The following is a 10,463-nucleotide window of genomic DNA, read 5'->3' as shown; positions in this document are numbered from 1 at the left end:
GAACTCGCTATATATTTTAGTATCTACTATTTCTAATAATTGTTATATTTTATTTCAACTGGTTTCTGTACTAAATCTCCTTAACCCGTCTGAGGTTATATTTTTCTTAAAAAGGAACTTCTATAAGTTTTAATTTAATGAATCCTATACTAAAGGCGATAGTTTATCCGATGTTGTATTTCTATTTTAAAAATGTTATTTTCTTCACTCAAACTATTTCTAAAAATAACTTCATCTTTTCTCGCTAGTTTTCCTATTTGGTCTAGAAACAGTAAATTTACTTTATAATATATAAATGGAACTTCTTGAACATCTTAATTAGTATTTGTCACGGATATTATGTACTGAGTAGCACGTGGATCTGTGAAGTGCAAGGTGAAAGGGAAATATGTGGGCACAAGGTGTCATGCGTGTACAGGTTTGGAAGTTGTGATTGTGATATGAGACTTCGAGGATTGGATGGTAGTTGTGTATTAGAAATGATGCGGTTGGTTGAGTTAACATTACTTTCCTTATTTGAGCACATTTTTACTTGTCTATATCCCAGCTATGTTGGTGTTAGTTTACTTGGTTACTTTTCGGTACCATCCGTGTTTTCCCCTTATCGTCTCTACTGTTTGTAATTTGATTTCTTCCTGCTATTGGCGTTACTGTTACGCTTATTAGACCAGTAGGTGTCTTGAGTGTTCCTCCTCACTACTCCACCAAGGTTAGTCTTGATACTTACTGGGCACCGCTGTGGTATGCTCATACTACACTTCTGTACATTTTTGTACAGATCCAGGTATTTGATCGTTAGTAGCTGTGCGGATTGTTGCTGTGGAGACTCATGGTAAACTTTCTACTACGTTCGCAGGTCTCGGGGTCACCTTCTATTGTACTTATTTCCATTGTTTCCTTTTGTTCTGGAACAGAGATGTATTCATTTTGTACAACAACTCCTAGAAAGGCTTATGACTTGTACTACCGGTTTTGGGATTATAAATTGTTTAGAGATTTCTATTTCGGAATTCTTCATTTTTGTTAATGTTAGGCTTACCTAGTCTTAGAGACTAGGTGCCATCACAACTCCTTCGGAGGGATTTCGGGTTGTGACAAGTTGGTATCATAGCTCTAGGTTCATAGGTGCTACGAGTCATAAGCGAGTTTAGTAGAGTCTTGCGGATTGGTACGGAGACGTCTGTACTTATCTTCGAGAGGCTACGGAACTATTAGGAAATTCCACTTCTTTCATTCCTTATCGTGCGACATTGATTCAGCTCGAAGCATATAACTTATGTTCCTTTACATCCAATGGTGTATGATATTGCGCTCTCAATGTCTGCTATGCGCAGTGGTTCGTGATGCTACAGATGGGCTACGAGGGAACCAGGGATTCTCAACCATTGTCTTAACATGTCATCTAGACTGAAGATACAGAGGTATTGAAAGACTCTTCAGTTGTTCACATGGAGGTGCAGCAGGTTTCGGCATCTGGTGGATGAGTACGAGCTTGGGAAAGTTTAATTGGTTGACTAGTCGTCGAGATTATTGTGGGGTCACGAGGTGGATGTTGATTGAGGATAGTTGGTGGTATTGGAGACTATGTGGTTTGTATGGGATTTCTACTCAGTGAAAGGTACATGTTATCATTCAAGGCATTGAAGGAAGCGAGTTTGACTGACACGAGAATGAACGTCCCCTCAGTAGATAACTTAGAGTACCTTGTAATTGGTGTTGTGCGAGCTGTGAAGGTTAGTTTTGCAGATCATCAGATGTTGTTTCCTATGGCTTCGCGCCAAGTGGGGGAGTCCACTAGTGGTATTTCGATTGCAGAATCAGATATACATCAGTTTTGGCCTGAGGTATGTATATATGTGGAATTGGAAGGTTTCTGAAATGTGTATATAACTAAGGTCTGAGATCTTGCATGGGATGATATTAGGGGATTACGGTGTTTCTGCGTCATTAATAAATTTACATTTAAGTATCAAGGGGAGTCGGAGAAACAACTTCAGATTCACAAAAGGTCTATTCAGCATGGGCATCTTGGTTGCGGCATTATGGGGTGCTTTAGAGGGAATGCGGTGGTTTATGAGCTTCTGGGCTACGTGGTTCGTGCTAAGATTTTTCTGGATTTGGGCTTTGGTTGGGATCATTGTGTATCGACAGGAAGAAGTGTTACCCCAGAGGAAAGACAAGGAGTATCCAAAGAAATGGGTCAGATCCGTGGTGTTGGGTCAGCATAGCAATGGAGGTAATTGGTCCTTTTGGATGGGAATTCTCTACCGGCATTTGTGGCAGAACTCTTGGATTGGACGGTTTGTGTGACTCGGTTGAGTGGGGAGGTGCAGTCCTAATGGCTTAGATGTGTGCGGGCGGATCTTGGAGAGTTCTCGATGGTGTTGGCCACGGCTTGAGTGGGTTGTCTGCTATGGGTACAAGGAAAATGTTGTGGTTTTCTCCTGGATGGATATCAGAATTTAATAGAATGTTGGCATTATTGGATAGCATATGTGAAGAGCGTGCATTTTGGAAAGGACCTTGAGTTTTGGGTTGTAGATGCGTGGCTAGTGACATGGTGATTACTGGGTTTTGAGGCTTTTGAGGCTCAGGTTTTGTTATGCGGTCGGAGAATCTATATGGATGCTTCAGTAAGATGTTGGGGTGTGAATGAGGTATCAGCCATTCAAGTAGCATAGTTGAGTTCGAATATGGAAATTCTGGTATTCGTGAGACTTTGGGGTTGGATGTCCTCATATGCGGACATTTCATGTTTGCGGATTGTGAAGAAATATTAAGGATGGGATAACTAATAGCATGCATTATCGATAGGTTGCTACGGACTTTTGGAATGATATTTACCTAATTGGGAAGGATCAGGATTTGGTTGGGGGCTATTTGAAAGCTCAACGAGAATATGTATTTTATATCAGGTCAAGTTTGGGTGCTCTTATGAGATTTTTATCATCGTTATGTTACCAGGCAGAATGAGTATTATTTGTGCCCCTGGTCTATGTTATGCGTTGCTCTCTTATGTTGTGATGGGTTGTGAGGTTGTATGATTATTCTCCATGCATGTTATAATTCTGTTCAGGCCTGATGGCGATGTGGGCGAGATAGCCTTCGTGATGTTGATTTGCTCATTGCACCTTAGTTGTGCTTGCTTTCTTCCGTGTTTTATTATTTCTATTTATTTTCCTACAGTTATACTTGTGCACTCTGCTGTGCTTGAGATCAGTATTCATGTGATCGGTGAACCCGAGTACTTTTGCTTGATGAGTATTTTGGAGCGGGTTGCACGCCGCAGTGGATGCTATGTGGGATACCCTTTCCTTGTGTTTATTTGGTGTTTTGTTTTCCTTTTGTGGAATGATTTAATGAAAATGTACTTTGTTATTACACATATTGTACTTTTTAGATAATCCTTAGACCTTGCTTTCCTTCTATTTGTACTGCATAATTGAGTTATTGCTGGGTTGGTGTACGAGCTGTGTGGTGTGAGAATCCGTGTGGTTCCGAGATGAGTTGTTAGTTGGGCTGCTTGTATTGGCTGAAATGAGGTTCTTAGACCTGATATTCGCACCATCGTAGTGGGGGTGAGGAGTGTTTGGAAGTATGAGGCTGTTTCTGCTATGATTTGGGCAATGGCCCTTGACGGACGAGAGAGCTTCTTGACTTGTTGACTTCAAAGACGGTTATGATTTCCCGCATGTTTCTTTATCATGGGCAGCATTGTGGAGGTCCGGAACTTGGTTTTAGTCAATGTGAGGTGTATTGCTGACGTCCAGAATGTTATTTGGGCAGCTATGGTGGTCAGAAGTTATTGCTACGGGCATTTAAGTTGTGTGGAACATCGTGTGATGGTACCCTGGGTTGGAATTATGGGTCGATTTGGCTTGTTTAGGTTTATACAATGAGATGATGCGAGATTCGGGTCCTATGATGAATTTCAGATATTGAGATTTGGGTTTTGTCCTAAGGTTATGGACCAAGGATGAAGTGAGATATTCAGTTAAATTGCGTTGTCAGTCCTACATAGGTTTGGGTGATGGGGAATCACCCCGGAGTGTATGTATGGTGAGCTCATGTAGTGGTTTGACGCTATTAGAACGACTCTGGGCATGTTCGAGGACGAACGTATGTTTAAGTGGGGGAGGATGTAACGACCCGACTGGTTGTTTTGAGCAACTGCGTTCGGTTTGGCAGCTTGAGGTCACGAGTAGCTTCACACAGTGTATTATGACTTACGTGCATCAGCGGTTCGGGTTTTTGAGAAGTTCGGGAAGGATTTTTAGAAGTAACTTTCAGTTGAGAAGCTTGAAGTTGAAGGAATTGACCAAGAGTTGACTTTTGGGTATTTGATCTCGGAATGGAGTTTCGATGGTTCCCATACGCTCGGGTGGTGATTTTAGACTTAGGCGCGCGTCCGGAATTGGATTTGGAAGTCCGTGGGCTGAATTGAAGCAATTCGGCAAAAGTTGGAAAAGTTGAAGATTGGAAGATGGAAAAGTTTGACCAATAGTTGGCTTTTGTGATATCGGGATCAGAATGTGATTCTCAGAGTTGGAAAAGCTCCGTCTTGTCATTTGGGACTTGTTTGCAAAATTTGACGGCATTCTGGGTTGGTTTGATAGGTTTCGGCACGAGTTTTAGAGTTGGAAGATTGGAAAGTTCATAAGTTCGATTCATGGTGTGATTCGTCGTTTCGTCGTTGTTTGATATGATTTGAGACCTCGAGCAAGTCCGCGCTAGGTTATAGAACTTTTTTGGGTGTTTAGACGGGGTCCCGGGGGCCTCGGGTGTGTTCCGAGTGGGCTACGGGTCCTTAATTTTGAACTGCTATTAGCTGTCTTCTGGTATCCTTCTTCACGATCGCGAAGAGTCCCTCGCGTTCGCAAAGTGTTTCTGCTGACTACCTCGAAATCCTTCATCGCGTTCGCAAGCCTTCTGCGGCGTTCACGAAGCACAACTTGGCAACTTCCACTCATTTACTTCGCGAACACGATCCTTTCTCCGCGTTCGTGATGCACAAAGGCCTGGGTAAAATATATATCTTCTAAATCGAGGGTTAGGCAATTTTTATCATATTTTGACTTGTAGAGCTCGGCTTTGAGCGATTCTTTGTGGGTTTTTCAAGCAATTTAATTGGGTAAGTGTTCTTCACCTAGTATTTAATGTATTCCATGATTTTATCTTCATTTTTATCATTTAATTTGTGTTTGGGTTGAGGAAAATGTTGGTTTTTGAAGAAAATTTCAAAAATAAATAATCATGATTTGAGGGACCAAATGATATCAAAATTTGATAAATTTTGTATGGTTGAACTCGTATCGGAATGGGTATTCGGTTTTTGTAAAATTTATCGGGTTTCGAGGTGCGGGCCCGGGGTTGACTTTTGGACCAATTTTTAGAGTTTGATAAAGATTGAGACTTTATGATCCGGAATAGTTTCTTATGAGTTTTATATGTGCTTTGAAGTTATTTTAGTTAGATTTGAGCCGTCCTGAGGTCTTTTCACCCGAGAAGTTCATTTTAGAGTACCGATTTGTCTCCTCTGAGGTAAGTATCTTGCCTAACCTTGTGTGGGGGATTTTTCCTTAGGATTTGAGTCATCTATGCTAATTGTAGTCCATGTACGCGAGGTGACAAGTGTGTGCTCGGACTTATTTGTGGAAAATTCGCCTTTAAGGGTTCTTAGGTCCTTGAATTCACTGAGTAGGAAGTTGTTCTGATATGATTTAGTTTCCTATTTGCTAGTTTCACCTCTACATGCTCTATGCGATGTTATTATCACTTCTTTACCTCTTGCTTGTTATTTGGCCCTTATTTGCCTTAATTTAAGTGATTGCCCTCCTTATTGTTTTTGTTACTCCTTAATTGTAAGTTCCTCTATGACTTAGTGCATATATGATACATGTCCAAATTGTTGTGGTTGCATGTATAGTTATCACATGCCTTACATGTCTTGTTGTTTTTGTAAAGGATGTCGTATTCCTTTGATTTTTACATTATTCTCTTGTTGCTGTGTACTCATTCTCTTGGTGGTAGAAATTCTTGTAATTGAATTATTGATTTGTTGTTGTTGATTTATATTATGTATGGTGGGATCGGGTTGCACACCGCAACAGGAGGAATAAGGGTGATATATTGAGGAGGAATAAGGGCGAATTGATATTATATGGTGGGATCGGTTTGCGTGCCGCAACATATTATGTTTATTATTATGATATTGATATTATTCGGTGGGATAGGGTTGCACGCCGCAGCAGTAGGAATAAGGGTGATATATTGAGGAGGAATAAGGGTGAATTGATATTATATGGTGGGATCGGATTGCACGCTGCAACAGAAGGAATAAGGGTGATATATTGAGGAGGAATAAGGGTGAATTGATATTATTGTGTGGAAACGGGTTGCGTGCCGCAACATATCTTGTGTTTTGGTATCCCCTGTTTTATTGTATTGACTTTAGTTCTTTTGTGCAAGACTTTGATAATTTGTATTTCTGGTCTTCACTGAGTTTTGAGGATCGAGTTATTGTCATTGACTTATAGTTCCTTTGTGCAAGACTTTGATAATTTGTATTTCTGGTCTTCATTGAGTTTTGAGGATCGAGTTATTGTCATTGACTTATTGACTTGCCGTTATTTCCTGAGTTCTTTTCCTAGTACTATTATTCCGGTGAATTAATTTTCAAAGTAAATTTACTACATTGAGTCATTTCCTCCTGCCCTGCTGAGTCGTTCGCAATATCATGATTTAAAATGAATGAATTAATATCATTCTTCCTTGTGTGTCTTTATGTTAGAACTCGCTATATATTTTAGTATCTACTATTTCTAATAATTTTTATATTTTATTTCAACTGGTTTCTGTACTAAATCTCCTTAACCCGTCTGAGGTTATATTTTTCTTAAAAAGGAACTTCTATAAGTTTTAATTTAATGAATCCTATATTAAAGGCGATAGCTTATCCAATGTTTTATTTCTATTTAAAAAAATATTATTTTCTTCACTCAAACTATTTCTATAAATAATTTCATCTTTTCTCGCTAGTTTTCCTATTTCGTCTAGAAACTATAAATTTACTTTATAATATATAAATGGAACTTCTTGAACATCTTAATTAGCGTTTGTCATGGATATTATGTACTGAGTAGCACGTGGATCTGTGACGTGCAAGGTGAAAAGGAAATATGTGGGCACAAGGTGCCATGCGTGTTAAAGGTTTGGAAGTTATGATTTTGATATGAGACTTCGAGTATTTGATGGTAATTGTATAAGATATGATGCGGTTGGTTGAGTTAACATTGCTTTCCTTATTATAGCACATTATTACTTGTCTGTATCCCAACTATGTTGGTGTTAATTTACTTGGTTACTTTTCGGTACCATCCGTGTTTTCCCCTTATCGTCTCTACTGTTTGTAATTACTTTGTTATCTCTATCTTGTTAGTTTATTATCATATCTTGTTCAGCTTATTAGACCAGTAGGTGTCTTGACTGTTCCTCGTCAGTACTCCACGAGCTTAGTCTTGATACTTACTGGCCACCGTTGTGGTGTGCTCATACTACACTTCTGTACATTTATGTACAGATCCAGGTATTTGATCGTTAGTATCTGTCCGGATCGTTTCTGTGGAGACTCATGGTAAACCTGCTGCTGCGTTCGCATGTCTCGGAGTCACCTTCTATTGTACTTATTTCCATTGTTTCCTTTCGTGATGGAACAGTGATGTATTCATTTTGTACAACTACTCCTAGAAAGACTTATGACTTGTACTACCAGTTTTGGGATTATAAATTGTTAAGAGATTTCTATTTCGATATTGTTCGAAGTTAGTAAATATTGTCGTTCTTTCTGTTAATGTTAGGCTTACCTAGTCTTAGAGACTAGGTGCATCACGACTCCTTCGGAGGAATTTTGGGTCGTGACAGATCCATTATATCCACCAATGTCCATATTCAATCAACCAGGCCGATGTTCTTAGGATGTTAGAAAGAGAAGTTTGAGTGATATGGAGTACAAGTCAGCTACACTTCATGTGTTGCTAAATTGTCCCGAAGTTGTAACATTTCTCAAGTAAGTATTGATTTATTACTTATCGAAATGTAAAATTTACTGTGATTACATATTGATGCAACTACTAAAAATATTTGATGTGTCACAATCACTTCGTGGGTCAATTTGGCCATGATGTTGTATATACGAGATTTGATACGTAGTCCAAACAGTTTGTAAGTTTATCCTGATAATATTCTAACACTATGTAGGTAAATAATATTTTTAAGTTATGCTAACTTATGAATTTTTTAAACACTATGTAGGTAAATTATCCAAATAATGGTGTAAATCAATTTTTGAAAGATATATCTTGGGGACCTGGGCTTCGGGTCACAACAATGTCTGAGTACGTAGTGAATGGTTATAAGTTCCATACAGAGGATTGCTCTAAAAATAAAAATAACAACAACAGCGGGGTGTGGGTTCAAGGTGGTGATGGCAACCAAGTTGGAGATATTGATTATTATGGTGTGGTTAAAGAAATAATAGAACTAGAATATACAGGTTGGCCATATAAGAAATTGATACTCTTTAGATGCAAGTGGTTTGACCAAAATCCATCAAGAGGTACAAGAGTACACCACCAATACAACATAATTGAGGTTAATCATACGAGGGAGTATAATTGCTATGATCCTTTCATAACTACACATAACGTTAGACAAGTGTATTATGCTCCTTATCCATTGCGGCGGAATAAGTCCGATTGGTGGGTTGTAATAAAAACTAAGCATGTAGGTAGGGTGGAAGTCGAGAATGTGTTAGATGTTGCATATCAAAACGGTATCTCCAGTGTTCACCAAATAGTGAATGGTCGGTTAGAAAATGATTTAAAACATCCTGAACGCATATTGGAAGAAGTTGATATAAATGAAGTAACAATTATAGAAAATGAGGACGAAGAATCAACTGATGAAGCTCAAACAAGTGAGGACGAAGAATTCTCGGACGAGGAACAATACGTCGATGAGGATTAAAAATTTGGTTTTTTAAAGCACTCTCATTTTATAGATAGTTTCTTATATGTTTCAATCTAAATATGTATTATATTATGCAGATGGCAGGCAAGGGTCAAGGTAATAATGACCCTACTAGTTCTCGGGGTCGAGAAAAGGCTAGGAAGGGAAAGAGGAGGGTATATAATAATACTCCCTCTTTTCCACCCTCTTCAGAGATGCCTATGTCTTATCCTCCACCACACGGTTGTACTGGGCTGCCACAGCATCACGAGCCCTACACCTTCATCCAGACACCAGGTCTTCCATCACAGGGCTATGACTATACATCTGACATACAGTCCAGTTGCCTCACAGCCACATGGATTGCAGCCATTGGCATCGCATCCAACTACATCACATCCCTACATATCACACCCACATGGATCGCATCCATCCATGTCGCGGCCACTCGGGTCACAGCCATCAGTATCACAGCCACTTGTGTCGCATCCAACTATGTCGCAGTCACAGGGATCGTAACCATCTTCATCTTCGACTCCATCTATTTCAGGACTTCGCCTTCAAGACAGTAGCTCTAACCTCCCCTACACCGTCTACACATGCCTCCGATACACATGCTTCGGACGATGATGATGAGGAAGGCATTATGATCAATATAGCAAGATCATCATAGTCCCTGAGGGTGATGGGTAAGAGTTATTTGTTATTTTTGCGTCTATTATTTTGTAACAGTTTTACTAAGATATTAATGTGTTTTTAATGTTAAATTGTAGGTTCAGGCCGGGTAATAAGACTACGAGGATCATCACTAATGCCATTAGAAAGCTTTATGATGGCCCTTATGCGACTTGGACTGATTTCCCATTCTCGCTGAAGGAGCAAATTTTTAATCAATTTTAGGTATAAATGTTCTTTTAAGAAATTTAATAATTTATATTTATGATGTTTCCATCTAATATTTAACATTTGAAATACAGAGTAAGTGTGTATGGGAAGACCGCTATAGCGCGGAAGTGGCTGGAAATTTTCATCATAAAGCTCGCAAGAGATTGGTGGATGCTTTCTCCGATGCTAGAAAGAAGAACAAGAGGCCTGGCTGGTTGCTTCAAATTTATGGGATGATTTGCAAAGGCAATGGCTTACAGCAGAGTTCTTAGAGAAGAGCGAAAAAGGAAAGAAAGCTCGCGCATCCGAGAAGGAAGGCTCTTTGCACACTGGAGGTGCGATCAGCCTAGGGACAATAAAAAGAAGATTCATACGTAATTGCTCAAACTATTTTACTTTTCTAAGTATATCTATTCTGTTTATTAACTAAATTAATTTGTTTGCAGGAAAAGAAGTTGAGGCGTCAAATGATCCATGATGAGCTATTCAAGGAGACGCATATTGCAAAGAAGAAAAAAGAGACGGATCAAGATAGGTGGGTCTAGGACCGGGCCTCGACTGCATATGTAAGC

Source organism: Nicotiana attenuata, unplaced genomic scaffold (genome assembly GCF_001879085.1).
Source record: "Nicotiana attenuata strain UT unplaced genomic scaffold, NIATTr2, whole genome shotgun sequence".
NCBI lineage: Eukaryota > Viridiplantae > Streptophyta > Magnoliopsida > Solanales > Solanaceae > Nicotiana > Nicotiana attenuata.
Note: the sequence above shows the minus strand (reverse complement) of the source record.